The sequence below is a fragment of the Lycium barbarum genome, chromosome 10 (genome assembly GCF_019175385.1).
Source record: "Lycium barbarum isolate Lr01 chromosome 10, ASM1917538v2, whole genome shotgun sequence".
Classification (NCBI taxonomy): domain Eukaryota; kingdom Viridiplantae; phylum Streptophyta; class Magnoliopsida; order Solanales; family Solanaceae; genus Lycium; species Lycium barbarum.
This window is the reverse complement of record NC_083346.1, coordinates 19,518,549-19,527,702: the sequence shown is the minus strand read 5'-3', so window position 1 is coordinate 19,527,702 and position 9,154 is coordinate 19,518,549. Positions and strand designations below refer to the sequence as shown.

The 9,154-nt window shown below is 35.8% G+C and overlaps 1 long non-coding RNA gene across 1 annotated transcript; it reads left to right on the top strand.

The window, feature by feature from the left end:
- The first annotated feature begins 4,546 nt into the window (after positions 1-4,546).
- Positions 4,547-8,880, top strand: LOC132612725 (uncharacterized). Its single transcript, XR_009571942.1, has 2 exons — positions 4,547-4,730; positions 5,060-8,880. It is a non-coding gene; the product is annotated as an uncharacterized LOC132612725 (long non-coding RNA).
- The last annotated feature ends 274 nt before the right edge of the window (positions 8,881-9,154 follow it).

The following is a 9,154-nucleotide window of genomic DNA, read 5'->3' as shown; positions in this document are numbered from 1 at the left end:
ACGGAGGCTAATCGTCCTCTGGACTAGCACAACAATAGATACTCTGGGCTAGAAAGCAATGGAGGCTAATCGTCCTCTGGACTAGCACAGCAATAGATACTCCGGTCTAGGAAGATACAGAGGCTAATCGTCCTCTGGACTAGCACAACAATAGATACTCCGCGCTAGGAAGCAACGGAGGTCAATCATCCTCTAGACTGACACAACTATACTCGTATCTATACGTTAGGATCCATAACGGCTAATCATCCTCTGGACTAGCACAGCTTGCCCATACAGGCCCAAACACACAAAAAAAATACAAATCATGTCCTATTACCAAATTATCAATCATGGCTTAGCACCGAATCTCACTTCACAAGTCATCATCTCAAAATGGAGGCATTTCAAGTCATAACCGATTTAGAATCTTATTCAAATCTCTTATTCAATTTCAAGTTCAAGAAACCCATTCAACAACAAAACAAGTTTAAGGTCCAACCTTTAGAAGATTAAGTTCAATCATCCAATAATGGGAAAAGCGAGTTTTACAAAGTAGTATAGTTTGTATAAGGTTCGATGCGGGCTCGACCCTACACACGCATGACCTTGTCTAAAATAAATCATCTTTAATTCCAAAATAAATTCCACCAAACAAGAGTTATAACTTATACAAACAATCAAGGAAGGATTCTCAAATATAATCCATGCTTTCACAATTTAAACGTACTTCACAAGTAGACGTAGTTGAAAAGATGAATTTTGAAACATAGACATACAAATCACCTTTATATTCAAAAAGGATTTTATTTTTTAAAGAGCCATACATTAGGGTTTTGTATGAGAAGTTCACCCTTTTTATTCAATAAAGAACTTTTGAGAAAAAGACATATATCCATAATACGGTTTTAAAAAGAGAGACATACCTTAATTTGTTAAACAAGATTTAACAAATCACTTTTCTAATAAAGAACACCCAAACCCTAGCTTGAATCACTTTGGGAAGAATTATGTTGCAAACCCTAGGTTTTGGTCATAAAATCATGTTAGAAAGGGATTAGGAACTTGAATTCAACCTAGAATCATGATAACACTTACCTTGTATGGTTCTTGAGGCTTGGGACTTGTTCTTATTGACTTTAGGGTAATTTTTCGTGAATGGGGTGCTGGGGAAATAAACCCCAAACCTTAAATATAACTTAAAACGCGTAAACCCGACTTTTGACCCGAAACTGGCCCTGTTATGCGATGGCCGCGCGACGCACATGCAGCGTACGACCATCTGCAGGTAATTAGTCAGAGTAGGGTTTTTTGTGCGATCGGCGTGCGACGCGGGGCCATCGCACGCGCCCGCACGCGCCCTCACAAGCGGCATGTGTCGGTTCTGCACAGTGTTCGGTACAATAGGCATAACATCTTGTACGTAGCTTTGCTTGGGCTAGATGACCCACCGTTGGAAAGATATTTCAAAGAGCTATAACTTTCATGAAGGAAGTTTTTCCAAATTCGCAACACATTTGCATGAAAATCGCCCAGAAGACAGACCTACCAAAACTTAGGCGAATTTAAGAGGCCTTAAGGACTTCACTAGTTGGTTTGACTTCAAAACGACCATCTTCCACCCTAATTCATCAAGAATGGATTCATATAGATATAATATCATCTTAATACTAGAGTTTTACACATTCACACCTAGTTCAAGTTTACGAGGTGTTACACATTTTTGGGACGAGAGAGAAGGGGAAGGCAGGCGGTGGCCTTAGGGTTTGCGAGAAAGAGGAAGAGAGAGAATGAGAAAGGGCAAGGGGTCATTTAGAATGAAAATAAAATGGGGATATACCCCTTTATTTGTATTGAGGGGGTTGGGCCGGGTCTTGGCCTGTTTTGGGCTGGACTTGGGTTTTTATTTTATAAGGCTGGCCCCCTTTTTTGTAATGTATACACATATATGTATATCTAGTGTATACATGTGCATATATAGAGTAAAAATAGGTAATTTAATAATTAGATTAAAAAATTGAATTTGATTATTGGTAATAATATTTAATTATAGATAAATCAGGACATAATTAACCTATTAAAATAATTTAAAAATGACCAACTGTGTTAATGGGCTTAATTGCGCATATGGCCTTAATTGATTATAATCCAACTGATTATCTCAATTATGGCCATATTTGGCCTAATTAACAGACTTTAAAATTAAATTGCATTAATGACCTTAATTAATTTGAGCCAATGAATTTGGTCATTTCAATTAAGGCCATTACGAGGCTAATTTTACAAAAATGACCTAATTTCCTTAAACCATGAATTGGTTAAATCAATTGTGGCCATAAAAAAATATTTAAGTAATTTAAAAAAAATCAATTTGCAATAATGACTAATTAATTGACTAATTAAAACATTTGTGGATAATTATAAATAATTTTGACAAATTACACAAATTATACAAACTAAAGATTGAGGGGTGAAATGGTTAATTATTTAAATTACTCAAACTCCTTGGATTGAAGGGAATAGAGTATTTGCTAATTTTTATTTTTGACAATTTAAACAATCAAATAAATGATTATTAATTTTTCAACAAAAATGCCCTTTTTTTCCTTTGATTAAATCTAACAAATACCTCATAAATGTCATAAAAAGTACCAATTAATTTCTGAATAATTTGTGATGTCATAAAATCTTTTCACTAACTTAAAGGAGCAAAATATTGATCTGAACAATTTATAAAAATTATTTAAGCCCTTCAAGGTGCATAGCTCATTTTATTTATTTTCCAAGGACTCTGAGTGATTAAAATAAATTACAGGAGGTCAAAAATTAGATGTCAACAATTGGGATCTGGTCCTTCAGTCTGTGGTCAGCTTTGTTTTGAACACTTGGAGAATCTCGCGACGGCTGCACTTTTAGAGTGATTCTAGGTTTTTCAAGTGATGCACAATATGTTGGAACATGTTGTATATATATATTTGGGGAGTATGTGGGTTAGATAGAGACCACTCATCCTATGTTTGATTTAAAGCATGGAGCGCAACACTGTTGTACAGTTAGCAGTGCAGCTTTACAGTTGTTGCTGCTGATTGTACGACGTACAAATAGAGCAGATCACGAACCAGGTCTCTCTCTATTTCTCTAGTAGTTTGACAATCATCAAAGCGCAGAATGCATATTGTCTTATCGAATAATCTAAAGAGTCGCAAAGTTCAATATATACCCAATTTATTTTGATTTATTTGAAACACCATTCTTCATTTGTATGCATTAAAGAAAGAAATCTCACAAGTTCGAAATGTATAGGATTGAAATTATACAAATACAGAGTGAAGTTACAGATAAATCTTTTTAACTGCTCCATATACATTTTTATTTGGTAACTAAGCATTTCATTAATCACCAAATCAACAATATAAATCCATAACTGGCTCAACACAGCCAGTTATCAACATTTACACATCAATCAAAAGAGCTAAGAACACCTAGAACATAAAACTGAAAACTAATGATCTCAATCCAGGAGGAGCTCTAATACTACATATTGTTGACACCTGATTTTTGACCTCTCGTAATTTGTTTTGACTACTCGAAGTCCTTGGATAATAAATAAAATAATTTGCACGCTCACGGAGGACCTGAATGATTTTTTGCATAATTATTCAGGCCAATGCTTTACTTCTATATATTAATAAGGGAACTTTCAAGGCTTTATTAATTATTCAGAAATTTATCAGCATTTTTACAGCATTTTATAGTATTTTTTATAATTCACCAGCAACAGAACAATTTCAAACAATTGTTCATTTAATTCAACAAAATCAAGAAAATTAGATAAAGGGAAATTTATATATTTTATAGCCAAGGAATTTGAGTAATTAAAATAATTTACCAGTTTTACCCCTTAAACTTTAAATTATTACTATATATGCATGTTTGTGCCAATTTTGGCAAAATTGTTTAAAATTATGATTTTTTTTTAGCATAATTGTTGTTATTTTGCATAAATGACCACCTCACAATTAATCAACTCATGGTTCAATATAGCTGGGGTCAATTTTACAAATTCTGAACTCCGAATGGCGTTAATTGAAATGTCCAAGCCAGAAGCAGATTAATTGAGGACGTTATGCAAAACAGTCTTAATTGGTGAAATTAAATACCAAAATAAGGCTATATTTGCAAATAGTTAATTGCAAGGATGATTCTGCAATTAATTACAAAGATTGGCCATAATTGTAACCCTCCTTCAATTAAGGGTCAATTAAGGGGCTATTTCTGCAAAATGAGTTTTTAAATCGCCTATTAAATTAATTACACCTTTTGTTTGACCTTGTTTTAATTATTTTTCACTACGACTAATTACCTTAGATGTTAGCCTATTTTAATAAAATAACCGTTTTGCCCCTACGGGTGTATATTCTCGTGATATACGCGTATATGCTGTATGATATACAAAATGCTTTCAGAAATTAAAAAAATACATGGACCAGGTCCAGCCCAAAAAGGGGCCGACCCGGCCCATGAAGCGTTATAATACTCCCTCAGTTTACACGAAAAACCCAGGGGCCTCATTTGTTTTTTTTTTTTCTAAGGGGCTAGGGTTAACCCTAGCCACCGCCCCTGTTCCACCACCTACTCGCCACTGTTCTGGTCGTGTCCCATCGGTTGGAGGCGCAAAACGTGGAGGAGAGGATGAAGCATTTAAAGCTTCGTCCTTCTCTCACCAGAAATCGTCCAAACAGGCCCTTAATGTAAGTATTTACTCTGTCAAGTTGTAATGTATACTCCACCGTCGATCTTCTGTTATTGGGGGCGATCTTGATCATCGTTCATTTGTCCCACATCGACGTTTGTGATTGTTGTTTATGTTCTGGGGTTTCTATAAATAGAAACCCCCATTCACGAAAAAGAGGTCGGAAAAAAGAGGCAAAAATTGAGTTTTGAAATTAAGATCTAGTTTCGAAACCATAAACTGCCTAGTATAATTTTGGGGTTTTGTACTTGAGATTTGAAACCCTTTCAGTTGCTAAAAATTCATTTTCTTGTTTTTTTTTTGGTATTGTGGTTCGGGTTTGAGGAGGTTTTTGTTCTTCAAATCCGTTCTTGGTCTTGGCTGCGTCCAAAAAAGGTAACTCTTTATCTTGTTAGTGACTTTGTTAATTTCGCTTATTTCTTTATAATGGCTATTTAGTTAAATGTTAATTTGGTAATTTCTGTTGGTTTCTTGGTTATTTTCATGGTAGTTATTTAATTAGCCTAGTGATTCCTGTTAATTTATTGCTCATTCTTGTGGTGGTCGTTTAGTAAAATTTAACTTGTTAATATCTGTAAACTTACTTATTTTTTATAGTTACTTAGTTAGAGAACAACCTTTGTTGACTCTTGTTAAAACCTACTGTCTATTCTTTGTGTGATATGGTGAGTGACTTAATTGAATGTTATCTTGTGTGCTGATTTGGTCCATGTATCTTGCTGTTTCATTCCAATAATTATAGTAAGTTATTAGTGAATCTCCTAGTCTCATTTTACTAACCTGTTGGTCTTTTAAATAGTTCTGGTAAGGTGCTTTTGTGATAATTGTCAATTGTGATTTCATTGCTTACTTAGATGATGAAGTATGAGTTTTAAATAAAGGGTGATATGGTTTAATCTCACTGGTCCCTACTGATTCAAACTAGTTGTTGTGAATCACTTAGTCTAGACATCACCTAGAGTTCAAGTTTGCCAGTTACTTTCCTAATTTGAATGATTGTCATAAGAGTGTTTAGTCAAACCAGGATAGGCATTAAGCTGTCAACTTATTTGTCCATTAAAACAAGTAGAGTTAGTTGTTCGGTTAAAAAAGAATGGTGAGTAGGTTTGGTGTGTTGGCTCACTGATCACATAGGTATGAAAATTGGGTAAGGAGTGATTGTGGGAAGGTTTAAGTCTAGAATGGTTTCTGTTGTTAGTTCACTCACTAATGTTTGCCTTACTAAATGGATCTGCAATGGGTCTAGTTTGCTAGCCTAAGTTATTCACATAATTATAAAAATGTGCCTTTGAGTGTTTGCTTGGTTAATCAAGAACTAAGTAATAAAAAATGTGAAGTTCTATGTCATTTCTTCTTTTCTCCAAAAATTTGTTTTGTGATGAAGTTGTTTTGGGTTAACATTGGCTAACTAAAAAATGGAAAAGGGTCAGTCTATATGCTAATCTTTGTATCACTAGGTCCTTTGTACTTTTTTTTTCTTTTTCTAGAGAGTAGACTATGGCTTGTAACGTTTTATAACACATTGTGCTTTGACTGCCTCGGTGTCATGGTTGCAAAAATGACATCTTAAACTTTGAAGCCTGACATCTATTTTACTCAAAGTACCAAAACAGGTTCACATATTTCTCTGCCTAGGTCTGAGTGGAGTTAGTTTCCTTTTTCTACCTTACACCTATGTGTTTAATCACTAAGAAGATGCTTTGGTGAGTGTTCTGTGGTTTCAGTTGATCGTTTTCATGTCTATGTGATGCTATGGCCTTTGTTGCCCCTGTTGGTTCTGTCTTGCCTGCTATGTCTGTTCTTGACATTACTGTCTGAATTTCCAGAAGTTGTGTACCTAAAGTCACTCATTTTTAGGAAGGGCATCAAGTTGGGAGGGGGCCTGAACCACTTAACTTTAGGATGTTGTCCATTTTTCTTCTTTGTCAAGGTTTCTTTTTTGTGGTCTTTCTTGTCTGTCCTAAATCCATCCCTGGACTTCCTCAGATTTTTGTTTGCTTATTTTTAACTGGATGACAAGTTTATTTGAACTTTTTTTTTTACTGCAAGCTGCTTCCTAAGTTGCAAATTCCAGCTAGAGTATAATGATGAAATAGTTAACCCAGTCTGTGACCTGATGTAGCTCTCATCTTTGACCATTCTTGAGACCTTGACTTAGTATTACTCCTGCATTTCTCTAGGTTACACTAGGACTAGATGGCACACATTTGCTTTGTTTTATTTTGTTGTCTGAAATATTGTTTGAACCCCAGTTGTCTATTATTGTGTGTGTTGTTTCTTTGCTTATACTTTGTCTTGTCTCCCTCCCATGGCATAGAGCTAGGACCAAACTGTTGTGAGTCGTTTGAAGGTCCCAGCCTGGTGTTTTACTTACTCTATACCTATGTGACATTGCCATTGACCCTGTCCTCATTTGCACCTGTGGAGTGAAACTTTTTTTTTTATATGATCATGCTCTGACCTTGTCTTAGCTGCTGTATCTGTGTGTGTGATTCATGACCTCCATACCCTTCCTCCAGGACCTACATCTATTTTTCTGCTTGCTAGCTTCACTTGTATGCTTGCCTTTGTCTTCTTTTACCCCTAGGGCCATGAGCTGCATCCCCATACTACTCTGTGCTACTGTGTCCTTTTGGCTTTTTCATGACACTCCTGCTCCTTTTGACTTGTTTTCTTGTGTGCTTTTATCCTCTCGTGTTTCTCATCCTAGTTGAAACACTCTGTATGCTGGTTTTGTGTAATCACATGACCTCCAAGGCACTTCATCTTACTTAGTATTGTCAACTACACTTGGTCATACACCCTGTGACTAGAACTTAATCCCTATATTGCTTGCATGAGTGTGTTGAGTTCTTAGTCAAGCTGCAGTGCTATTGTTTACTCCAAACCCATGATGAGTCTGCTACTGTGCCTCCTCATACTTGAGAGTATTCACCTCTGCATCCTTACTGTGTGAAATCACACTGCCCTTAGCTCTGCATTGATGTCTTAAGTTGGTTGTCAACCTAATTTTCCTTTGCCCATCCCTGAGATGCCATGACATAGCTGTCACCCTGTAGTACTCATTTGACTCTCTTCAATCTGTTTTAGTCTGTGATCCTGGTTGATGCTCGTACTCCTCTGAATAAGTTTAAACATACCTCTTTTCATTTTAGTGTGAATACTTGACATACCTCCCTAAGTCTAGTTATATTTGGCTTAACTGGTTGAGGTTTGCTGCCATCTGCTAGATATGAGATGCTTCTCTTTGAATTAAGTTTGTCATTGAATTTTAAGGTGCACCTTTACCCATCATGTTTGTCTTCTAATCACATGTACCCACTGCTTATACTTTCTTTTACTATTCAATGTTACCTGCTATTGCTGAGACTCTAAGTCCACTCATGAGATGGTCTTTGTTTGGTTTGTTTTGCTTGTCCTTGGCAACTGCCTGTCTTCTTCCCTTTTGCCTTTGTTTGCAACTGCTGGTGCTTGTTTGCCTTTGCCCCTTTAAAGAAATTGTGTTTGATTTGTCAAGTTCCATTTTGTGACATCAAGGTTCTTTATAATGTCTGCTTCAGTGTGTATACTTGTATACTGCTCCCTGGCTGCTTATTGAAATTGCACCAACTCCTAGCATATTATTTGAATGTCCTTAGCATTTATGGTTCTGTGCTCTCTCTGTCCTCTCTCAATAAGACCCAAATAAATCTTATATACATGTGTGTGTATGTGTGTATACTTTATCTTATATACATGCATGTGTATTTATAACTTTAGTCATTTACCTTAGTGATAAGTTCAACGATTATAAACTAACCGGTGTTTTTCTTTTCTCTCCTCCTCGTCCTACCACGCGGCCGCTCGGGTCACAAATGCATAAAACCACCCCTTAGGCCTAAGGCCCAAGTGGGAATACTACTTCAAAATAGAGTCCGGGAAGACAAAAAAGATAGTGAGGCGCGCAGAAGGCCCAACCATGGGTGAAAATGGCCAACTAGGGGCTTGTTACGCCCCTAGTCTAACTTAGTCTCTATATATTTATTTGTTGACTCATTTCTAACTTGATGTACTTGTAAAAATGTGTATTCAAACTCATATTATAGTGGAAAATCCTTATGATTGGAATTAGATGTCTCAGGACAACGGTTCTTATGCCGTTTATTTGACTTTAGGTCCCCGTACGCGGTTTTTTCAAAACCACGGACTCAAACATAATTTCTTTTTCTTTTCTTTCTCTTCTTACAAATAAGTATCAAAATGAGACCTTTTCAAAACTGTTTCCAAAATAAATCACTAGTGATTTTCTGAGCAAATCACGTTTTATATGATAAAGCTATCTCACAAAAATGAGTTAATTAACTTAATTCGCACTCCAAACTGAATTTCCAAAATCATCTTTAAATGGACAGATTTAACAATTGGGTTTAATCTATAAAACTT